The 26,550-nt window shown below is 35.2% G+C and overlaps 1 protein-coding gene across 1 annotated transcript in view; it reads right to left on the bottom strand.

Annotated features, from left to right (window-relative positions):
* LOC111044161 (adenylate cyclase type 6) overlaps nucleotides 1–26,550 on the bottom strand; it is a gene marked incomplete in the record, with an annotated part of 477,477 nt that overhangs the window by 190,311 nt on the left and 260,616 nt on the right. The window contains 1 exon segment of the mRNA XM_039424881.1: nucleotides 18,053–18,093.

Genomic DNA, 26,550 nt, shown 5'->3' with positions numbered 1-26,550 from the left:
ATATTATCCTTGAAATGCAAAATTTCCAAAAACCTTGTATATACTTCGACTCGCAATTGAAAAAGGAACATACCTGTCATATTTCATGAAAATCTATTACCGCGTTTCGCCGTAAATGCGCAACATAAAAACATATAAACATTCAAACATTCAAACATTAAGAGAAATGCCAAACCGTCGACTTGAATCTTAGACCTCACTTCGCTCGGTCACCTATAAATCACCAGAATATTCAATCTCAATTATAAACATTAAACGTTGAGTCATGAAAAATATATTTTATTGATGAATAATTATAATATCGTAAATACCATATAATAAATAAATATAATGAATTGACCATCATCAACATGAATTAACAATAATTAATATTATATCAGATATACCAGGTTGACTAGAATCACAGCTATTAGTAAGGTTGAATTTACAATTAAATGTGGAATCCTGAAGTTCTATTCAACATTGTACTCCTTGTGTTATTCCTGTGTTGAAATATGAAGGCAATGATAGATATTATTATATTATTAACTTTGGAAAACTGTAGAAACAAATTAGTTAGTTAACAATGTTCTCCTATCATTTCCACTGATCGAGGTCCAGTATTACTTTAGTTTTGCTAACCTTGTCCATCACTCGACAAGGCATCCTTTTCTATCTAAGCAAAGTTGCCACATCGTTTTTCAGCAATGTAGTAATACAATTAATCAACAGAATATCCAATCTCAAGTATCAAAATTCATTATTAAATCATCATGTTTTTATGTTTATTTAAGACTATTTTATAAAAATTGTACACGTGAAATTCTAGCCTCATCTTGGACTTTATCACCTATAAATTTGGTAGAAAAATAGCACGAGGACTACCGTATCATTTTATCAAACAATGTTATTACATCAGTATCATTGTAAATTGAATAAAATAATTAAATAAATAAAATCATGAAATATATTTACTTGGCGGAAAAATATTGTAATTGATCATTTGTATCAAGAATAGACAGTTGTTGGTATTTTATCAGATATGCCAGTATCAGCTATATTCTATAAAATTTATAAGCTCAAAATTTTGCAAAATATTAATCAAAAATTTCCAATTTTTGTAGAGTGGAGTATTTTTGTTTTTAATCAGTTTTTAAAAATCAAAATTACAAATTTTTAGTTTAGTCATTAGTTTTGAAGTGGGAATTGTACTTATTTAAGTGAAAAGTGAAATCTTAACATCATTCTTTTTTGAAACTTTTATTTGTAAAAATTTGGGAGAAGACAGTTTTGGGTTATGCCTGTTGTTTTCTCCCAATCATCTATTATATAAATGCGAAATGGCACTCACTCACTGGCTGGCTGACTGACTGACTTACTTACTCACTCACTCACTCGCATAACTGAAAATCTATTGGACCAAAAACGTTCAAATTTGGTAGGTATGTTCAGTTGGCCCTTTAGAGGCGCACTAAGAAATCTTTTGGCAATATTTTAACTCTAAGGGTTGCTTTTAAGGGTTTAAAGTTCATCTTTTAGCATGTATATTCTTCTTCTCCCAATCTCTTAATAATTATAATTGGAATTTCCATATCATATGTTACTATAGAACTATAATCTAGATAGAGTACCTCTTCGAAACAGTTGTTTACTGGTAACTAAATTGATAATTTTGTCTGGTTGGCATTAAGTTGAGTTGACTTTGTTAGGTTGGCACCAAGTTGAAGATTTGAATGCATTTATCGCGGAAAAATTGATTGGGCACTGCTACTTCAATCCTGGGAATATTATATTACTAGCCGTCAGGCTCGCTTCGCTCGCCATATCCGTTTAGCCAGACGTTTAGTCTGGACCCCCGACTGGATTGTCCTAACATAATCATGATAAAAATGCTCGAATGAAAAATGCAGGCGAGCGAAGCGAGCCTCCTGATCTCATTCTTGGACTATCCAGTCGGGGGTCCAGGGGGCGGAGCCCCCTGGCTAGACGGATATGGCGAGCGAAGCGAGCCTGACGGCTAGTATTTTATATTTATGATTTGTGATTGTCAATAGAATAAATAGATAAATAAAAGGCAATGATAAGGAATCGGCAACGCTGTTCTTCTATCTTTCTCCACTACCATTTCAACGAGGACCTCACTATAGCAGCCTTCTCTTTCTCGAACACTATCCTCTTTCCACACACTAAACCTCCTATCTCCATCCTCCTCTATCTCTAATAATACGGATGTTGGTCCTCAGTTCACCAACCTCGCATATCTGAACGTTGACATCACATACGTCGACACCAATTAGTTGCAGTCACAGCACTTTCTCGCCTCGTGTTGCACGCGTTCACTTTGATGAATGATGAATCGTGAATCATGAGTCCGTGGTTTCATGGTTCAGGCATCTCAGTTCGAGTATTCCGTTTGACTGACTATTGTCACCCTATACCGGGTACGCTCATGAATTGGATGTGATGCAAGCTATTTGGCTATTGATGCGTTCTACTTGTTGAAGCAGTCAAATTAATTAAGGGAATTTGAATCTAAATTATTGTTTGCTATGAGTACAGCTTATTCAAGTCATTATGTACTATGATCATTCCTCAATCGATGAGAGAGCTGCATCAAAGTTCGTTAAAAAATGTATGATCATTTAGTAGAATTGAATTCTTCAGAAACCTTGAATCTCAAACAATTGTTTTTAGGAGTGAACATGTCGAATATTTGACTTCAATTCTTCATACAGATGTCAAGTGTAAAGCCCTGCACACACTCACACATCGTTTTTTTCGTACAATCTTTTGCCGTCCTTATAAATTCTATCAGACGAAACAGATGATTTCAAACAGATGATGTATGTCAAGTTCCGTTCAATCTAATAGAATTTATAAGAGCTGCAAAATACTGTACTTACAAGAATCGATGAGTGTGTGCGAGTTTCTACATTTTTGAACATTATAATATGATAATAATACATTCTAACTTCTATTTCCGTAGAGTGCAGAGTGGGAGTTGCCAACTCTCCATTGGTGTAAATGCTTCTTCATGATTGGCTGGTTATCAATTGACACAAGATGGCCGCCACACAAGATGGAGGATCAAAAACGAACAACTTGCTCATCAAACCAAGATCTACAGTATTATCACACCTTTTCCGTTTTTTGTATTCAATTGATTTTCCAGACTTTTATTGATTGTTCAGCATTTTTCTAACCAATTGGATGGATTTTCCTTCCAATCCTTTTGTCAATCGTGAGAGAATAAGTTGAATAATATGATTTATCACTATTAATGAAATTTCACCAATGCTGGTATCAAATTGTAGAAATAATTCCAGGATTATCAACACAATATTGACCTTTCAAATTCATTGCAAAGGCTATTGAGAAGATGGAATACGTTAAAGGAGAGAATCGATCCACAATTTAGAAAAACATTCCACAACTTGGTTATTATAATGTTGTTTCATGTTGCCGCTTGAAGGAGCAGATTATTTTTGAAAGTAACTGAGTTCAACACAATTCCAACTGTATTTGAATCAACGTGATCACTTGAATATTCTCTTTCTTGTTAAGAGCTACTCGTATTTATGTGAAAATTTTAGAATCAAAGTATTTTTTGCAACTTTATTTCATTTCTCACAAGACTCTTCGACTTATATGGTCTTCGACCATATGATTTTGACTTGGAAAATTTTGAAACAGATAATCACGATATCAGGTTAAAATAAAAACAAAAAAGGCAAGCGTGTGTAAAAGAATTTGTTTTTTCCCTAGCAACGAATTCCAATATAATGAAACCTATTCGTGTCGAGGAGGCGTTCGGTGCTATGCGGTTGCTATTCGGTACCGAATTCAATCCGAATCATCGTTTCACACTTATCGGAATTTGCCGAAAACGAAACGAACCGAACCGAACCGAAAGTGTGTGAAGTACCCTCTCGCTAGCAACGAATTGAAACCTGATGGAATTTATTAGAGTCAAGTGGGCGTTCGGCTCTATGCGGTTTCTATTCGGTACCGAATTCAAACCGAATTACCGTTTCACACTTATCGGAATTTGCCGAAAACGAATCGAAAACGAAACGAACCGAATGAGTGTGAAACTAGCCTTATCATTGCTCAGTAAATCAATAAATATGAAATCACTTGACTTGTCAAGTCCGATTCATTTTGAATAAAATAAACGAAACAATATGAAACTTGTAGTACCTTTTTTATTTAAAACATTTTGAATAAAAACATGTACCGTTTTTATTCAAAATGTTTTAAATAAAAAAGGTACTACAAGTTTCATATTGTTATGAATATAACACATAATATAAAACATGTCGTACCGTTTTTATTCAAAATGTTTTAAATAAAAAAGGTACTACAAGTTTCATATTGTTTCGTTTATTTTATTCAAAATGTTCTAAATAAAAAGGTACTACAAGTTTTACATTGTTTTTATATAATTGGATAAATATTCATTACTGACATTAAATTTAACCTACAACCACAAGTACCTTCAGTAACAGGTTGCTTATTCCAGCAGAAGATAAAAATACACCACAATCTTCACTCCATTCCAAGTTCATTTTCCACAGCACTCTGATCTCGACTTGGAGAGCAACACATCTCCTATTTGCCGTGAGAGTTGTACGTGTAGTCAACAGCTTCACTGTTGATATGGCGATGGAGAGTACGGGGTCTACACACTCTCACTCACGGACACTCTGTTACTCAAGGGAGGGGGCTAATAGGGGATGTAGTCACGTGCCCTGAAATGTTGAGGGGAGGCTCAAGGGTGGGTTAGCCGGGCATTCAACAGGTTTGTAAACAACACTGAGACGCGTGGAGGAATCTCAAACCTTATGGGTTGATATCCCCTGCACTCACCAAGTTGGGTAGTGTGAAAGTTTGAAAACAGTATTACCGTATGCGATCATCTAAGTTCAAACGTAGATTGATAAACTGTTAGTCCAGTCAATATAGACATAAAAAAGGAGATGTGCTTGCAATTTATATTGTAGTTCTGATTTTTTAAGTGACCAAGCGAAGTGAGGTCTAAGATTCAAGTCGACGGTTTGGCATTTCTCTCAATGTTTATATGTTGCGCATTTACGGCGAAACGCGGTAACAGATTTCATTAAATTTGACAGGTATGTTCCTTTTTAAATTGCGCGTCGACGTATATGCAAGGTTTTTGAAAATTTTGATTTCAAGGATGATATAAAAGGAAATAGGAGCCTCCTTTATACGCCAATATCAGAGTAAAAAATTAAAAATCAGACTATAGAACTATTCATCATAGATCAGCTGTTTAGTGGACTATAATACTACCCGTTCAAAAACATCGAACATCTTGAAAATATATCTTTCCATCAACGTTGGTAAACAGTTGACTATAATACTACCCGTTCAAAGAAATCGAACATCTTGAAAATGTATCTTTCCATCAACGTTGTAGACAGTTGCAGCCAGACCTGATAACAGCGCTCACACTCACATTCCGGGACGACACGTCACGGAACGATAGGACAAACTGCTTTATGTTTATTCAGGATTTTCTCTAGACATTTTAAATTGATAAATTATTTTTTAATTTTTGAGAAAACATAACAATAGGTCAATGTAACTTACTGAGCGCGAAGTCTAATGTTCACAGAACTACTAGTACATTATTTGGGTACATAAGAGAAGTCCAGAACCAATTTCTTCATGCAAAATTTCCTTGTGCTAGATACAGGTTAGCCCAAAAACCTCGTATTTTCGGCACATTTTCCAGTTTTCTGCTATTCCTGACAAATCTCGTAAACGGACAGGAAAATATGCTCCCTTTTTTTTAGATCATAAAATGTTGAATAAAGTGAGATCATTCGGAACTCTCTATCTCCAATGAGTACTAAGTTTTGATATTTCAAGAATGAATGAAATTTGAAGAAAAAATAAAGTTTGATGAATTTTAGGTGCTGATCAACAATTTCTTCCGATTGTTACCATTTATATGTATAATTCAAATTCCCTCTGGGCGTATTTTTGTGCTCTACAATCTCAGATCAGGTAGAGCGCTCTATCTCTTATAGATTCCCAGGTACACCTGACAACAATGCTCCTTGTATTGTGGAAAACACCTGATTTTCAGCTTCAAACATCATCACCAACTACATTGTCCTCACATTGATATTTCGTACAATGACATGAGTTCATGAGATTATGTTCTATGAGAATCATCCGTTAGATGCACTTCATTCCAGTATTTCCTAGTGGAGAGGTGCGCTTAAGGACACCTCAAGGATCTAGATTGTCCTACTACATTGTTCTGACAACTAGCAACTTGTTTTAAGGCCGGGACCACTTCTGCAACTTGTATCAAGGTATAGGTGTAACAACTTGTTTCGAAGTTTGTTATATTGCTCAACAATCGGTTCAAAACTGAATAACTATCCAAAGAATGTGAGAAATATGTAACAAATACCTTGATTAAATTTATTTCTAATGTACCGACAGGTATCTATGTGACAAATGTATTTCAATGTATCTACGTCACAAATACATTGATTGTATTTATTGCTATGAATCATTCTTTCTTGTACCATTGTGAAGAAATATATACAGTATTTGAAGATGGGGCGTATATCTATTTAGTTTACAGGTCGCTGTATCGAACGTTGATGCGGTTGCTATGGTAACAAGTGGGTGGGGGTTGACAGGGTTGATGGCTGGGTGAGGGGTGATATAATACGCCGCTGTAGGTTACCCGTCCGGAAACATTGCTTTTTCTCTAATTTTCATTCTGTCTTTTTCTTGTTATCGTCTCGTCTTATCTTGTCGCTCATCTTTCATCTTCTTTCGTTCTTTCTTTTGTCTTGTTGCTTATCTTTCATCTCCTGTCTTTTATTTTTCTTTCTTTATCCTCCTCCATTGTTGATACAATTTGTCTGTGTTTTCCACCTCAACAGTTGAATTGGATTGGGTGGGAATGTATTACCACAGCAGTTTGTAACAGTGTTATTCTAAGTGCCGGTTGCACAACTGGCGGTTGAGTTTTAATCGTGATCAATTCCAAGAGAACAAATCAGAGAAGCCGTCTTTTCAAAAGCGCCTTGTCTGATTGGATCTTGTGAAATTAATCACGGGTAATAACTATTGTACAACCTGGCCTAAAATTCGTCTATCTGTTACAAGACTTGAGCAGCCCTTAACTATCCAACACATAGTCCAACGTTTCGGACTACTGGGAGGACTGTTAGTTTCACAACTCACGCTTCGACTGACGCTCTGACTTGCTCTTCAATTCAAGTCAATGGAAAACAAAGGCTAGTCGGATGTCGGACCTTCGTGTTGGACATCTAGTTCTAGTTGATCCAACTCGACCTAGACTCAACAGCAACAGTCCCATTCATGGTCCGATGACTAATCAATCAATGAATGATAATAAACCACAAGTTGTACTACCAATTGGATAGTGAATGTATTGTTTTAGCAGCTACTCATAACAACCGCAAGTTTCATCTGATATCCTTTCACGAATATAGAATAAATAAATATGGAATACAAATAAATAAAAGATAATGAAAATATAACAAACATCTACAGAAATTGATTAACAATCAAGAAAAATACATCTATTTGACTCATACAGTAATTAAGAATAATACAATATTTGATTGAATGTCATGTGAAATACTTAGGGAAAAAGTGTGAAAATACATTATCCAACAGCTTCTGTTGCTGCTAACTATTGTCAGAACACAGAATGAACACTATTCAAAGCTCGGACCAATCAGGTGAAAGGAGGTGTGGCTGCTACTTTAAGCTTGCTTGTGATTGGTCGACTTTAGTTACTTTCCAAAATGGCACCTCAAGAACGATTCTCATTAAGAATTACCATGCTCTGAATCGGAAACTCATTTAGTTGACTTCTTCAATAATTTTGTAAACGGATCACAGCAATCTGATAGCGAGTTGAATAACATAACCTGAAATAACCTTATTGTTATCAAAATTGATCAAGTGCTTGAGATTTACCCCGTTTTTTACTTCGGAGTAACAGTTGATGCTTATATCATTGTTCTCATGCTTTTTTGTTGTTTTTATGTAGAGAATCACCTTACAAATGTAAGATTGACACTTCCAATCTTATCAAAACCTTATTAATTATAATTTGATCTTGGATCCTTCCATAAATTGAATAGCTTTTTCCTCGTATTCGAAATGTTTCTTGAAAATTTTCTGAGATTCTAAACATATTTTTATCTTAGTAGAATTGATGGTGATGTTGTGAAATCTCTCCATAATAATAAAAGAAAGATATTGTCAAATTTCACTGAAAATTTATTAAAAACTTTAAAACAGAACCATGGTTTCACTTAGTTAACCAACGCATTCCTCAGTACAGCTGATGATGAGTTGGTTAACTACGTGAAACCATGGTTCTGTTTTAAAGTTTTTAATACATTTTTAGTGAAATTTGACAATATCTTTGTTCTCTTATTAATATTTTTATCTATTTTAAACAATAAAAACATATGCTTTTCAGCCAAACGATCAGAAAAATATATAAAAATGGCGAAACTTGCAAATTATAATACTCTTGTGCATGGATGAAAATTCAATTCAGTTTATTTCCAAAAAACATAATACACCAATAAGAAAATGCAATATATATAACATATTTCGGAATCCTCCTACTAGACTATCCATCTGTGTGTAAGGGGGAAATGATAGAACATTCGCAATATTATCATAATCTACAAAGCTATTAAGTCCTTATGACAGGTACTTTACCATCTTTGAAATGGATTCTCCAGAGTAATTTCAGAAAAGGTTGGGAACAGGAGTTGCAGATACACATCTTCCTCTCTTTCTCTGAGCGAGGGCATAGTCACAGAGCATAGTCACAGAGCATAGTCTTCCCCCACCCTCACCGGCAAACTCCATTTCCCCGAAAATAGAGAATAAGTTTTGGAGGAAGAAGAAGCTGATTATACACCGACGTGATGAACGTAGAGGAACTATCTATAGCGGAGTGATTGTTCCTAATACCCCTACCAACAACTTTTCCACATCCAATTATTTTCCTACACCCTCAACTTGATTTTCCAGAGAATGAGATCTGAAAAAGGATGATGAGGAGGAAGTGAGAGAACAGAAAAGAGAAAGCTTCGCGAACACAAATGAAGCATCATAATGGACCCGAAAAGGATTAACTTGATCCAGCTATTTGGCAGTTGCAAATCAGCGACGCGGCACTAACACTCAGCACTCAGGGAAATTCGGAAAATTCGACTCATTGGCTCCGATTTCCCGATGAAAATGCGTCCGACCGCCACCAACATCAACTCCAGATTGTGTCCGCTCTCTGAATGTAAACAGATAAATCCTACGCTATCACTGATAACCAACCAATCATTAATAGTGCAGCGCAAATTTTCAATTCAAATTGCGATGTCATATTTCTATTGTTTTGGTCAATTATGAATAGAAACCCTGGTGCATAATAGTGAGTTGATAATGTATGTTTAAACATGAGAAACGGATTTGGAATTGATAATGTGGTTTAGAAATGGGATAAATGTTGGCTAAACCAGTACAGCGCAGACCCCGCTTGCTTTGTGAAATCACTCTTGATAAACTGGGGGTTTTATTAATACCTCATGATTATCAACGATTTTATTGTAAACTATGGAAAAATCGTACAATATACAACTTGTTAAATAAAATCATCTCAAGGTGCGTACAGATTTACGCGCCGCGAACACGAGTAATTCACTTTTCATCAGCTGATGCCAAGCGTTTTATATCTGTATCTTACCGTTTCTGTAAAAATACAGATATAATCAGCTGATGAAAAGTCAATTTGCTCGTGTTCGCGGCGCGTAGATCTGTACGCACCTTCAGGGCCGGTTCCCAAGTTCGGGATTTAGCTAAGTTCTAGATTTTAAACAGCTGGAGTCAGGAAATTGACTTTCCATAACGGGTCGTGTCGTAGTCAGGTTTAAATTGAATTTTGAAAAACTAGAAAATTGAACACAAAATGAAATAAAGAGGAAATAGTGTAAAGTTTCAGCTATTTTGAATTATTTAGGAATGTTTCATTTCGTCAAGGAAAAATATTTCCAATTATAATGAGAAAATAAAGGATTTATTTATTTACTGCGATTACACCCCGTTTCGGAAAGCCAATTTTCTGACTCCAGCTGTTTAAAGTCTAGAACTTACCTAAATCCCGAGCTTGGAAACCGGGCATTCAAATTGTTCAGACGTATTGTTTTAAAACCATTGGTTATTCATTTTGATTGGACTGTTCAGTGCTCAACTAAATGCTAGATGAATAGAGACGTCAGTGATATTTGTGAATTCAATAGAAATTGAGCAGGAAAGTTCATTTTGTCCAAACAAATCAGAAACTCAGAAACGGTCCAAAATAATTGATGTGATGTTCCTGATAGATTATGAACAAGACAACAGAGATGGGGATTCAGATATGGATTGTGAATGAAACGAGTTCACTGAAAGATAAACATGCGTTGTATGAGATTGATTAGGTATTCGTGGTTTCAAATCAAAATGCGCTATCAGTTTCAAATTAATGCGCATCGTATGGAAGAGCACTGATAACACTTGTAATCAATAATTGATAATTGACCGTGATTAATGTACTCGAGAGTGGTGTTAGACACTGAATTTGAAGAGTAAATTATCCAGGTCTGAATTTACGGTGGTGAGGAGTGATAAGTTTTAGAGTTTCGTATTAATTTCATACCATGCATGCAGTTGTTTCTAATGTTGTATCCCTTTTTTCCACTCGCTCATTTTTTGCTTTTCTCCTCTTTCGATCTTTTTCTTTACTGTCTATTTTTTCTTCCCCCACTCTCTCATCTCTAACCAAAAATAATCACTTATAGAGATTACAAGAATATAAACTACCACAATTTGTTCAATGATGCAATTAACCTTGACTGGTTACAGATATTCCAACTAACAATGTTAATGTTATGTTGGACATTCTTAACCACAATATAGTTTCTCTTTTTGAAAAACATGTTCCTTTAAAAAATCGCAGAGTAACCAGAGATCCTGCTCCATGGCTCACAGATGAGATACGCCGGCTAATGAGGGATCGAGATTATTGGTGCAAAATTGCAAGAGCTTCAAAAAGCCCCAATGATTTCAATCATTATAAGCGTTTGAGGAACTCTTGCAAGCAAACAATTAGAAATGCGAAAGCTACATTCTATCGTAACTTGATCTCCTCAAAGCGATCATCAACTTCATCTCTTTGGCGTGCTCTGAGGGAGATTGGGGCTGGCAAGGAGAGGCAGATACCGACTGTAGCTCACTCGCTGGATGATCTCAATGGCTTCTTCACTGACGTCCCTGTGGGTTTGGACCAAGCTCGTGCTCACTTTGACTCTCTGCCTGATTTTCATCCCAATGAGGACTTCTACTTCTCCAATGTCACGGAGCAAGAGGTCTTCTTGGCTGTTCATCGAGTGAAGAGTAATGCTGTTGGTGCAGATGGTATTCCGATTAAGTTCATCAAAATTATCCTTCCTTTAATCCTCCCATTTCTCACCCATTTGATCAATACCTCACTTTTAACGTCCGTTTTTCCTAATGACTGGAAGCTATCTATAGTGATTCCCTTGAACAAGATCCCTGACCCTCTCTCTCCATCCGATTACAGGCCTATAAGCTTATTGTCCGTTTTGTCCAAGGTTCTGGAAATTATCGTTCACTCCCAATTAAGCTCATTTATCCATGGTTCTGGATTGATTGGTGACTTTCAATCGGGGTTCCGTAGTGGTCATAGCACCACCTCTGCACTCCTGAGAGTCACTGACGACATTCGTAGGGCTATGGATGGTAGAGAGCTAACAGTTCCAGTCCTAATAGATTTTAGTAAGGCATTCGATAGCATTTTCCATCCCACTTTACTCTATAAACTCAGAAACTTAGGTTTTTCCAACTCCACTGTGGCATGGGTGAGGTCCTATCTTCAGGGTCGGTGTCAGTGTGTGAGAGTCGGGAATGCCTCTTCACGGTGGCGTGAAGTGAACAGAGGAGTTCCTCAGGGTTCGGTATTGGGTCCTCTGCTGTTCAGCATCTACATAAATGACGTGACAAGCACTCTACTCACGACCAGACATCACCTGTATGCCGACGACTTGCAAGTATACCGGCACTGCAAGAAAAATGACTTTGACGTCACAGTTGATGAAGTCAATGCTGTTTTGACTCGTTTGGTACGATAGACTGAGAATAATGGACTGAAAATTAACAAAACTAAATCAAAATCAATAGTCATAGGTTATTCAAGACTTTTAAACACACTTGACATAACTAACGGACCATTTATAAAATTGAATAACATACAATTGCAATACAGTTCTGACGTGAAAAATCTAGGACTTACAATGACAAGGACTCTTGACTGGACCAGCCACGTGACTCAGACTTGTAACAGGGTCATTGGGGGGATTATGACATTGAAGAGGATCTCTGACTTCATTCCCTTTTCAACGAAGGTTATGTTGGTCAAGACTCTGATCTTCCCGATCTTCAACTACTGTGACATTGTGACTCTTGACATGACAGTTCAACTTCTGCAGAGGATGCAGCGTGCACATAATTACTGTGTTCGCTTTATCTTCAACCTGAGACGTGACGACCATGTAACTGAATACTTTAACAGACTTGAACTTATGAAGCTGCGTGAGAGTAGATCACATCATGCTTTGTGCTTCCTCTATAAGATATTGAAAACTAAAACCCCTAAGTATCTGGCAGTAGAGTACCGTTACTTGGGTGACTTTGGTCGTGGAGGAACGCGGCATGGATCCCATCTGCTGGCTGTCCCAACACATAGGACTGTTATGTACAACAAGTCGTTCCTTGTGACAGCCTGTAGTTTGTGGAATTCTCTGCCTGCTGAGCTAAGGCTTGTTGAGGGACATCGTCGGTTCGGTGCGGCTGTCTTGCGGTGGATCAGAGGTGGTGGACTCGGCTGGAATGTTCACTAAATCTTAACGTGTGTGTTAGTGTGTGTGTGTGTGTGTGTGTGTGTGTGTGTGTCCTTTCTTCCTTCTTTAATTTTTATTCCTCTCTTTCTTCTTTTTTCTTCTATCGAAATGATCTATGGATTTTGAACTGACGTTTCTTCCGTTTTCACTTTTCAGTTTTCTCTTTTCTCATTGTATTATTTTCACTGATTCAAATTAGAAAGAAATTTTGTTTTTTTTCTTTCTTTCATTCGCTATTTGAAAATTTTATTATTTTGTAAATTGTTTTATTTTATATTATAATCTTTGTTGTATAGTGTTTTAGTTTTACTTAGAATTGTATTGGAGGGTTAAGTGTAAGAGAGGGCCGGCTGCGCCCTAACTTCGCCCTCCTAGGTTTTTAATAAAGGCAGCTAATCAATCAGTCAATCAATCAATCAATCTCTCTCATGTTTCTCTCTGAGGAAAATGGGAATAAAGAAAGAGAGAAAGATACAATGAGAAGAAGAATGATATAGTCTTTCTCCTACCTCTCTTCATACTCTCTTCTTATTTTTATTTTACCTCTATCCTTCTCTCTCACCCCTCTCTCTCTCTATTTCCTCTCTTCTCTCTCTGTATCTCCCTTTCTCCCTCTATTCTCATTGTCCTTCCTCTCTTCAGTCACTATTTCTTCCTCTTTTTCCTTTCACCAGCCTCTCTCCAATCTCTCTTTCACCCCCTCTCTTTCTCTCTCCCCTGTTGTCTCATTAAACCTCCCTCTTTCTCTTCTCTCTCTTACCTCTATTCTTCTTTCTCTTCCTTTTTTCTTTCCCCTTTTCCAAATTCAATCCTCACTACTAGCCTACCTCTCTCTTCCACTTTTTCATTAGTTTTTCATTCTGCTCTCTTTCTCCTTCCTGTCTCGCCAGTCTTCTCTCACTCTCCCTTACTTCCTTTTCCTCTCTTCATGCTATTAATCTTCTATACTTCACTCACCTACTATTGCATTTCTTATTTGTGACATTTTTCTTCCCTCCATTCTTACACCCCCTCCTTCTTTTTATCTTCTGTTCTGTCTCTCACGTCCCGTCCATAATTCCTGTCTCACTCACTCTCGCTATAAAATTCTTATTTTTAACTGGTATACTCAGTTGAGATCACCACTACTCCCTCTTTTTATCCCACTCAATCTCTCATCATCTCTTTCTTCCTCACGCCCACCTTACTCTCGACACCTCTCTTCTATCTCTCTCTCTTTCTTCCCCCGTCTCCATCTTACTTTCTCTCTCACCTTCCGTTCTGGGTTCAAAAGCAAAATTCGTGGCTCACTGTTTCCGCGTCGCCTGTTTGGAACAAAACGTTTGATGAAATCTGTGTTCCGGCTTTTGAGTTTGCATCCATTTAATCTGCTCTCCGCCATTCTTCCATTCATTTTATCCATTAGTCGTCCATTTTCCTCCAACCTTTCATCTCATTTTTATCGGACATTCCACTCTCTCTTATCAGATGCCACTTTTAGCAGTTTAAAAAAAAACAGCTTGACAATCTGAACGTATGTGCTACTCCAGAATCATTATAGGGGTGAATGAAAAACGTTGTAGAACTATGTTGAAAAGTCCTTCATACGAAATCAGAGTTTGGGATGTCATGTGAATGGTAATTAAGTGCCGTATTCGAAAACGATTCTTTTGAAAACGATCTTAGCCTAGTATGCTATGTCTGCTATGCTATTCATTGCTACGGTACCAATGACAGGAACGTTGTAATCCTGGATTTCATGGAAATATAGTCGAATTTATTTGAGTTTTGTTTCATTTCAGGCTTGAACGAACAGCTGATCTATTTTCGTTCAAACCAAATTTATATGAGCTGAATAGGGCTCTTAAGGGGCATGAGGGCCTTGAATCAGTTACTAGAATCGTTCTTATTGGTTCCTGACATTGATAGCTGGGCTAGGAAGAGTCTGAACTGACAAAAACATGGTGAAATATTACCTTTGAAAGAATAAGACGTTGATATTGTTAATACCAATTTTATTCATTCGAAAATCTATATATATAAAAGCGAAATGGCACTCACTCACTGACTGACTGACTGACTGACTCACTCACTCACTCACTCGCAGAACTAAAAATATACCGGACCAAAAACGTTCAAATTTGCTAGGTTTGTTCAGTTGGCCCTTTAGAGGCGCACAAGGAAATCTTTTGTCAATATTTTAACTCCAAGGGTGGTTTTTAAGGGTTTAAAGTTCGTCTATTAGCATGTATATTCTTCTTATTCCAATCTCTTAATTATAATTGAAAAATGTCCATACCATATGTTAATATAGAACTATAATCTAGCCTACCTCTTCGAAACAGTTGTTAACTGGTAACTAAATTAATAATTTTGTCAGGTTGGCATTAAGTTGAGTTGACTTTGTTGGCACCAAGTTGAAGATTGAAATGCATTTATCGCGGAAAATTTGATTGGGCACTGCTACTTCAATCAGAGGTATTACTGGGAATATTATATCGCCTGATATGGCGAGCGAAGCGAGCCCGCTGATCTTATTTTCTTACGGGGGTCCAGGCTAGACGGGGGAGCCACCTGGCTAGATGGATATGGAGAGCGAAGCGAGCCTGACGGCTAGTCAATTCATAAAAGTGATATTGACAATATCAACGTCTTATTCTTCCAATTATGGAGGAATACCACAATATCTCATACCATACAATCAAAAAATGTTACCTTGCTCAAATAATAATGCGAACCATGGTGACAGTCACCATTGGCTGAGCATGGAGAACAAGTCATTAAACTAACAAGAACAATTGAGAGGGGGATTAAAATAATAAAAGGACCAACTCCATACTTATAAATAAGTAACAGAGTCACTTACATCTAGAATTTAATTCATGTTATTGTTGTATTGTACTAAAACTATTTCTTATCATCAATAGATTTTTTTGCTTAATTGTGTCAATTGGCTGGAGTTATGCTCTGCCCATTGTGGGCGTGTCTTGTCTCGCCCAATGGCAGATTGTGAACTCAGTAAACAAATAACCAATTTACCATTTGTAAATCTCCATTTATCACCGAATGATGATTTAAATCCAAACAGACTATACTTTAGTGAAGGATTCAAGCAGGCATTCATCGAACATTAACGTGCAGCTCATCAAAGTTCTGGTTGCACAAAAGACAGTTAGATTTTAATCGTGATTAATTCTACGAGAACCAATGAGAGAAGCCGTCTTATAAAAAAGGCTTCAACCGGCTTTTGGGCAACCGATCCTAAGTGATCTAAGTAATTTGAGTAATCTAATAGATTAGATACGACATTTTCAGCCGGATTCAATACAATCCATCGCCTTACAGAACACTCATGTTTTCATTTTTCCTCTTATACTGTCGTATTTCTCGAAGCCGTAGCCAATACAGTCCATATCCCTACATATCACTTTATGTTTCAAGTTTCTTGTTATACTCTCGGTTGTTAGTTTTTTATGTTGAATAGTAATAATAATTATTAATTATAATGATGATGACCACAAAGAATATAAACAATAATTCTAAATTTTCATTTTCTTCTCTCGTAGATGACGACTATTGATGTGTGAGATTGTCATTTTTTGGCAGATCTAATAACAATATATTACAATGAGGTGAAAAATGATTTTTATACAAAAAATGAACTCCAAATCCAATCACCTCCTTTATATGAAGGATAATGAACAAATGCATGTAGCAAGCTTTGAAGTTGAGGTTGATACCAGTTGTGTTAATTATGTAGAGCGAAAACCGTTAATGAGCTTCATTAATCGATGTGCTTTTGTCCGATTGTAATACAAAATAATATTATAGTATCCATTCAAAAGCCAGACTAAGTCATTAGTAATTAATGACCTGTTTAATATACGAAACATGATTCCAGCGTTTTGGCTCTGTAATAATGGAATTAAAATCACAAGAAGGTGGAATTTTAATTTGTGACATGATGACATTTTGTAAATAGTGTAATAGAGTTGTTTGTTAGTGATATAGTGAGAGAATTGATAGGGTTAATAATTGTATTAATGGAATGAATGAATGTATTGTAATTGATGAATTTATTTTTTCTTCAAAAACAAAATATAGAAAAGCTTCACAAAAAATAAAACTTGAAAGTGAATGCATTTTTAATAGATTGTTGGATATGGGCGTATTGAAACTAACTTCATATATATTGAAATAGTTCTATTTAAAAAAAGCACCAATAAAAAACTTCAACTTTTTTCTCTGTATAGGGCTACTTGTAATATGGATATAAAGAAAATCTCAGTATCCTTTTTTTGAAATATTTTATCACAACATGTTTCGGACATTTATGCCATTTGCAAGTGATATGAAGTGAATAATAAATACTACTGGAAGATTCTTATTTTGATCATATGTTAGTGTATTCATATGTTTTATCAACTAAGACTGTAAATTTTGGGTTCAATTTTGGTATAAGATTCTTCCAGTAGTATTTATTTATTTACTTCATATATTTACTTCTAAATTTTGGGTTCAATTTTGGTATAAGATTCTTCCAGTAGTATTTATTTATTTACTTCATATCACTTGAAAATGGCATAAAAGTCCGAAACATGTTGTGATAAAATATTTCAAAAAAAGGATACTGAGATTTTTATTTTCTTTATATTCTTCAACTTTGTGTTTTGACGATATCAAGAGTTATTTCAATTTAACAGTAAAAGTCACATATGAGTAATACTCCAAATACCATAATCATTTTGACATCACGATATTAATTGTATCGAATGATGTACAGTATGACAGTAGTTGATTTCAAAACTCACAAATCGGTTGAATTGGAACATTTTCAATATTCTTCATTCAGCTGCATTGAATCTTGGTTGATCAAGTTCAAATTTCAACTGCGTACTACAAAGTTGAACTGAATACTTCAAATGAGAATACAATTTTTTTTATAAACAAAATTGTACATTAACTATCAAGAGAATAGAGGAACACAATAAGCTTCGGTTGACGTGTGGGGTTCTTTGAACTTTTGGATTCTTGAATCCGTCCCTCCAAAAATAACAAAATAACAAGAGAATATAAGTATTTCAAAATCTACTTACTTGATGAAGCTTGTATCTAGATGATGGAGATCATTCTCGTATGATCTGCAATAGAAAACATTGTGTGAAAACAAGTACAAGATAGGAAGGTGATTCAATGTTTCAATAGATTGGAAGAAAATTGCCAGACCGCAAGAAATATTGTGATGCTCTATGCATTTCTGTGCATATTCAATACATTTTTGATGCAATTCTAGAACCACTTCAATGTTGAGTCGTTATGTTCGGCTTATTCAATACATTCGATCCCAATTGGTGTGGTCTAACAACTAGCTTGAAAAGACGAAATCATGAATAGACCACTATCTTGATCAAATAAAAACCCTGAATACCTAGTTGACCGAGCGAAGTGAGGTCTAAAGGTGCGTACAGATATACGCGCCGTGAACATAAGCAATTCATTTTCAATCAGCTTTATCTGTATTTTTACAGAATTGGTAAGATACAGATATAAAAAGCTTGGCATCATCTGATTAAAAGTGAATTGCTCATGTTCGCGGCGTGTACGCACCTTAAGATTCAAGTCGACAGTTTTGCATTTCTCTTTATATGTATATATGTTTCAATGTTTATATATATGCTCCGCATATACGGCGAGATAGATTTTCATGAAATTTGACAGGTATGTTCCTTTTTGAATTTCGTTTCGACTTGTACATACGGTTTTCTGAAATGTTGCATTTTAAGGATAATACAAAAGGAGATAATGTTAATGAAGATAATGTATGATATGAATTAAAAGCTGATGATATTTTCACTTGTGAAGTAGGGTCTAATGCCTTTGAACTCAGTTAAACTAGTAGTTGAATGAAAAAAGACTAAGAAATTGTCAAAAAAACCACTGATTTATTGATAATTAGAAAGACCGGTTTCGGTTATTACACCATTGTCAATCTCTGATAAACTAAAACTAAATACAAGAGTAGCAGAATTTATACTAGTAGGCGAGTACTGCTATTGGTCGAGGGCATGAACGCCTGCCATTGGCCTAGCTAGACAGTCTCCTCCCCCTCAACGGTGTGACAAAATGGCGGCTTAAGCAACAGAATCGCCATGATAATAAAATTTACTTTGAGTACAAAATAAGAACCAAGAAAACAAGTGTGAAAGATAATAAAACAAATATGTAAATGGAAAAACTATTGACTAATGTATGCTTACAATTTTATGATAAAACTAAATTCGTAGTGTTGTACTACGATTCCCCATTCTAACTTTGCAGAACATTTGATAACAAATAATCACAAGTTCACAGTTAAGGAGAATGTTGAGTTTCTGCATTTTAATAACAAAGGCAGATCTTTGAATATTCTAGAGGCTTCAGAAATAACAAGAGTAATTAAGGAAAATTCCCAGTATAGTTTAAATGACCAGATTCATTTCAACCAGTACAACACTACGAATTTAGTTTTATCATAAAATTGTAAGCATACATTGGTCAATAGTTTTTCCATTTACATATTTGTTTTATTATCTTTCACACTTGTTTTCTTGGTTCTTATTTTGTACTCAAAGTAAATTTTATTATCATGGCGATTCTGTTGCTTAAGCCGCCATTTTGTCACACCGTTGAGGGGGAGGAGACTGTCTAGCTAGGCCAATGGCAGGCGTTCATGCCCTCGACCAATAGCAGTACTCGCCTACTAGTATAAATTCTGCTGCTCTTGTATTTAGTTTTAGTTTACCAGAGATTGACAATGGTGTAATAACCGAAACCGGTCTTTCTAATTATCAATAAATCAGTGGTTTTTTGACAATTTCTTAGTCTTTTTTCATTCAATATGAATAATTACCACAATATCAACTTCTCAACTACAAAAAAGTGAAACTAGTAGTTCTGTGAACAGTAGACCTCACGCAGTATTCTCATCCACAAGTACCTGATTGAAACTATAGACCTTATGGAAATACAGCAATAGATTGGCTCCTCCACACATCTGTGTAATCACTTGTCAGCTGATTTATGATGAATAATTCTATAGTCTGATCTTTATTCTAATATTAGCGTATGAAGGAGGCTCCTTTTCCCTTCTATATTATCCTTGAATGCAAAATTTCCAAAAACCTTGTATATATGTCGACGCGCAATTAAAAAAGGAACATACCTGTCAAATTTCATGAGAATCTATTTTCATGAAAAACCTCACTTCGCTCGGTCAAAAATCAGACTTTAGAATTATTATTCATCATAAATCGGCTGTCTAGTGGACTATAATACTACCCGTTCAAAAACATCGGACATCTTGGAAATGTATCTTTCTATCAATGTTAGTAGACAGTTGACTATAATACTACCCGTTCAAAAACATCGAACATCTTGAAAATGTATCTTTCCATCAACGTTGTAGACAGTTGCAGCTAGACCTGATAACAGCGCTCACACTCACATTCCGGGACGACACGTCACGGTACGATAGGACAGAAAGCTCTATGATTATTTAGGATTTTTTCTAGACATTTCTAATTGACTAATTATTTTTTAATTTTTGAGAAAACAACAACAGATCTATGTAACTTATTGGGCGCGAGGTCTACTGTTCACAGAACTACTAGTAAAATACATCCATCTTCGATACATTCTAAGAAATATTGAATATTCTTGAAACCAATATAATTCTAAAGGTGAGATGATGAGGGAATCGGATTTCTAGATACCAGAATCCTAGTATTGACAATGCAAATAGCATGTAGGTATCTAAAGCTGTGATACAATCACTAATAGCATCTCCCATTCATGTTATCCTTTTGAGTACAGTGTGAATTCAACCCTATTACATGAATGGCTGAGATCCTCCATACAATTCCCATTCAAACTTACCGATATAATTAGAACAAGACCAATTGTATACTATAGTGATGTCCACGTTATAATGGCAGTGTTTGATTGGCAATGGTATTGTGATCCTTGTCTATCATTCTAGAAAGCGAATGACGCTATCTCTTTCTTGCTTTGCTCTGTTGCCAGATCGTCTTTCAACAATGTATAATTAACAATTAACAAAATATTTCTTCTTAAATATGAAAATTCATTATGAAATTATTGAAAAATATAATTTCTTGCCTAATAAAATAATATCGGGGCACCGAGCTTCGCTCGTTATTTTTATTTATTAATAAACAGAACAGGACAGGCTTTATAATATCGATATCCGTAGAGAGCTCAATGTGATCAACGAGTTGAGGAGAATCGACAACAGTGGAGAAAACACGTTGAGAGAATGGAAAACGGAAGAATCCTCAAAGCTGTCATTGCTTACGAGCCAGAAGGGAGGAGAAGTATTGGCAGACCAAGAAAAAGGTGGGAGAATGTTTGAAGGCGGAACAGGTAGGTATTAATGCCTACCCCTGTAAGAAGACGATGACGACGATAAACAGAACACAATTCTTTGAAATGATCGGGTTTTATATTTCAGAGCTGGCTATACGTCATCTTATGAAGTTCGGGGATGCGATATTTTGATTTTTCACATACTCACTCGCTCACTCACTTTTTTACTAACCACAGCTGTTTCAGCCAAGGAAGAATTATCCTTTTAATATCGTTTAGCGAGTTTTCCCAAGGATGAGACCTAGTGCAATTGAATCTTTATAACTAGTAGTTCTGTGAACAGTAGACCTCACGCAGTATTCTCATCCACAAGTACCAGATGTCAACTGTTTTAAATGTTAACATACTCAGTTCACGTTTGAATTTGTAGGCTATTCCATATGATATAATTCATCCAGTTCCGTGATGATCTTTCTATCTGATGAAAATAAATTTTTTAGAATGAAAAATATTATTTCTAAAATATTAATTTATCCAGCATTATTTAGTTCATTTGTTTATTTTTATTCACCTATTAAATTAGTTTTTTCGAATGTGAGAATATTGATACTGATGGCCACGCATAATAATACCATGACTGCAAAACAAAATATTGAAACCAAAGACCTTAAAGCTGCGATTAGACCAAATTTATTAAAAAAATGTTAATTACTCAATCCTTCTAGATCATATTAGATTGAACATAACTTATCATACACATGACGAACATATGTGTTTGTCAACTTCCGTTCAATCCAATAGAATCTATAAGGATTAAGTTATAACAATTTTGTTATTAATAACTTTGGTGTAAACCCAGCTTAAAGATGCATACCTCTTTAATGTCTTCGATTGAAACTATAGACCTTATACAAATACAGTAATAGACTGGCTTCTCCACAAATCTGTGTAATCACTTGTCAGCTGATTTATGATGAATAATTGAAAGTACACACACTGCGACAGACCTATGCGAGAAACATAATCCTATTCATCAATAAAAATAGAGATCAATTTACAATCCACACAAAACCATGAAATATACGTCTATCTGGAACAAATATGTACAATGTTGACAGGACAGTTTTATCAGTAAATCGCCATCAAATGTTCTATTATAGCAAAATCCTCATCAACAAAATCCCAACGTCCTTTATTATCAATAGAATCACTGAAACCAAAGCTAATGAATTAGATAAGTGGGTTCAAGAAATGATTTTCTTTGACTTAGAAATCTAAATAAAAAATTTTTACCTCCATTACTTCTAGCCATATGGACCACCTCATTGTTACTTTTACTTCATTCGATCAAAACAGATACCATCTTTACCTATTTATTACTTCTCTTTTAATAGCCTATAGGATTAGATTATCATTATGACTATTATTACTACATTTATTATGATCATTATAATTATTATTACATTATTTCACTGAAATCGGGACTATTCACTAGATATGAGTTTTGTACAACGAAAATCAATTATTGTTCAATATTATTAGACTATAATTCATTATACCCGAATAAATTTAATAATAATGTATTTTGTTTGGTAATTATATTATTGTCTTACAAATATCTGCATAATTTATATCGGCTAGCGCACAAGTTCTAACTGCTAGTCGAGCCACGAATTGATAAAAAAGCTTGATGTTTTGCTTTCTCTATTAATTTACTAATTTGATTGACATTGTGTTTTATTACAGAAATATTATTTTCAAAGTCAAATTGTATTTAGAGGACAATTCATATAATTGTAATGTATTTTATGGCAAATAAATTGATTTTTATTTTTTATTTGAATTCTATAGTCTGATTTTCACTCTAATATTGGCGTATAAAGGAGGCTCCTTTTTCCTTTTATATTATCCTTGAAATGCAAAATTTTCAAAAACCTTGTATATACGTCGACGCGCAATTTAAAAAGAACATACCTGTCAAATTTTATGAAAATCTATTACCGCGTTTTGCCGTAAATGCGCAGCATATAAATATATAAACATATAAACATTTAAACATTAAGAGAAATGCCAAACCGTCGACTTGAATCTTAGACCTCACTTAGTTCGGTCAATTATCATAAACCTACTATGTTCCAAATTTCGTGAAAATCGTTAGAGCCGTTTTAGAGATCCGTTAAACACAAATAACCACATATAAAAATAATAGCCACATATAAAAATAACCAGACATATAAATACAGAAATTGCTCGCCTTATATAATAGGATAATTGATTATTAAAAATGAGAATGAACAGTAAATATTACATCAATAAACCTGTATCAGCTACCGTTTATGGAAGGCATTGACTAAACATAGGATCGGCAACGTTGCTCTCCTATCTTTCTCCATTGCCATTATAACGTGGACCTCACCATAGGAATTCAACCCAATGGGTTGCTAGTATCTTGGAATTGTTCAATTACACTGTCATCAAGAAAGTAATATCAGCAAATCAACTATTGTATGGCAAATTAGAACAGGAAATTTTGACAAAGAACTTTTCCATGTGTGTTCCTATTCAGTCATATTTTTCTATGTGAATTCATCAATGATATGCAGCATTTATAGCTTGGGCTATACACTCGTTCCACGAACCAAAATGATATAAACATGGAATATATTCTATTTCTCCAGTGAGCTTACAAGTTTTTGGAGAACACATTCTGGAGACACATGGAATTGAAGAGCTGGATAATATACTGCCGCGTGGAAATTGAAAAATGAAAATGTCAAGCTTGCTAGTGCCGTGCATATAAATGGCAGGAAAAAACTTTTGTTGCTTGCCTCTTACCCTTTTTAGTTTCTACCCCTTCCTCTTCCTTTCTCATCTCCTCCTTCTCTCTTCTTATTCTTGGAAGAGATTTCATTCGTCGTATTATTTCGAGAGAGTATACAAAGTTTTCAAGTTGTGAGGGATGAAAACGGAATGAAGTCTCCTAAGTCTCAAGTCCCTTTTTTCTCTCGAAGCACAGTACTTGGCTCTAGAGTGGCTGTGAATAAATCAGCTTTGTGCTTAGTATTCATTTGGCACTCAGTGCCTGTGCTTAGTCTTTTTGACGGCAACTGAGCTGGATTATTTTTGAAGAGGTCCTTCTCTCACAAGTGAGAGGCCAAGTGTTGAGTTCATTTGGCAGTTTATTATGTTATTTGTTCAAGTAACTCATTTAGTTTTTATAGTAAATTTTCTTAGTTATGTATTATGTATATCATGAGAATTTAAATTCATTCATTTGAGCAAACACAAAATCAAGTCAGAGTGAGGGAGAAAATCTACAGGATTGCCCTAGAATTTTCCCTCTTCGTACTTTCGATGAACAGTATAGTACGGATCAAAATATGGAATATTGTTGATGATATAACAATTACTATGAAAATCCACTTCCTTAATCCATCCACAAAAAATTTTCCATTTTCAAGAAAAAATGAAGTATTTGCATTTGAGAATATTGCTCCTATTAGGCCTATTATTGTGGAATATTGATTAACTCAATATTAAAGCTGGCAGAATTAGGTGGATGGGGCACTTTGTGAGAATGGGTGATAAAAGGATTGCCAAATGTATATGGAGGGAAAGAATATATAATAGAAGAAGAAATGGAAGGCGAAGGAATGGATGGACAGGTGACGTAGAGCAGGATTTGAGAACGCTTGGAGTTCGAAACTGGAAAAGGCAGGCAGTCGATCGGGAGAGATGGAGAAGCTTTGTGAGGGAGGCCAAGGGTTGTAGTGACTTGTAGAGCTGAGGAGTAAGTAAGTATTAATTAACTCAAAACGAGCTCACTCGTAATTGAAAATATGGTGTGGTGCACTCACACAACTTTCCTTGCCGTTATGAAAATTTATCAACTGACGCTAGTGTTCCCGCGCATCTCAAGTCTACTATTCAAAGATCTGAGCCGGCTGGTGACAGGACAATGGCGCTGCAGATACACGAAGTCTGCAATCTCTTCATAGTGAATGATTTAATTGGATCAACAGTTGCCAGCAGTTTGCAATAATTGAATAATCTTATTTTCTCGAATTTCGAGCTTATTTTCAATTTTAGGTAAAAATGTTACAAAACATTAATTGTAGAGATTTTTATGTTCAATCTTTTCCACTTGAATTTTTTTGTTTAAATTGTATCTGAAGCCTGATAATTGAGAATCTAAAACCAAACTTTGCATAGATGGTGCAGTGCTCCTGAAATTTTTAAAGATATGAGACTTGTGACAGTTGATAGAGCTTATCAATGACTTTTCCAGGTATGAATTTGATCGAAATCGTTGAAGCCGTTTTCGAGAAAATCGCAAAAAGACCTGTTTTTGGCAACATATTCGCCATTTTAGCCGCCATCTTGAATTGCATTTGATCGAAAATGTTCGTGTAGGATCCTTATATTGTAAGGACCTTAAGTTTCAAATTTCAAGTCATTCCGTTTATTGGGAGATGAGATATCGTGTACACAGACGCACATACACTCATACACACACACACACACACACACACACACACACACACACACACAACACACACACACACACACATATATACACACCAATACCCAAGAACCACTTTTTTGGACTCAGGGGACCTTGAAACGTATAGAAATTTAGAAATTGGGGTACCTTAATTTTTTTCGGAAAGCAATACTTTCCTTACCTATGGTAATAGGGCAAGGAAAGTAAAAGTGGTTGAGAAAAGCTATAAATTATCGGTGAAAACTGATTATATATCATTGTTCTGGACTTGAATCAGTTATAATATGGGGTCAAGATGATTTTTGGTTTTCAGGTAGTATTGTCTTAATGTTGATAGTTACTTCTTGTTTAATTTATAGTTAGTTTAGTTTTATTCATGCATTCTCACATCAATTCAGGCTAAAATATTATTAGAACATTGATCTTTGATTATCGAGTTTAACGGAAATCCACTTCATGAACCAATGGTGAGATTAAATATTTAAAGGTTTTTATTATTCAGAAAAAGATCTTAAGGATCATCTGTGGTTTAAGAGCTAGAGATTCTTGTAGAGCACACTTCAAACAAATTAAGATTCTAACACTTCCAGCCATTAATATAAATCAATCATTAGTTAATGTAAAAATGAATTATAACAAGTTTCAATTATGTAATGACAACCACGAGTACAACACTCGTAATAGAAACATAATTGCTTTCCCAATTCATCGCCACACAGCATTTGA

Source organism: Nilaparvata lugens, chromosome 3 (genome assembly GCF_014356525.2).
Source record: "Nilaparvata lugens isolate BPH chromosome 3, ASM1435652v1, whole genome shotgun sequence".
In the NCBI taxonomy this organism is placed as follows: domain Eukaryota; kingdom Metazoa; phylum Arthropoda; class Insecta; order Hemiptera; family Delphacidae; genus Nilaparvata; species Nilaparvata lugens.
Note: the sequence above shows the minus strand (reverse complement) of the source record. Positions and strands in the feature narration are given on the sequence as shown.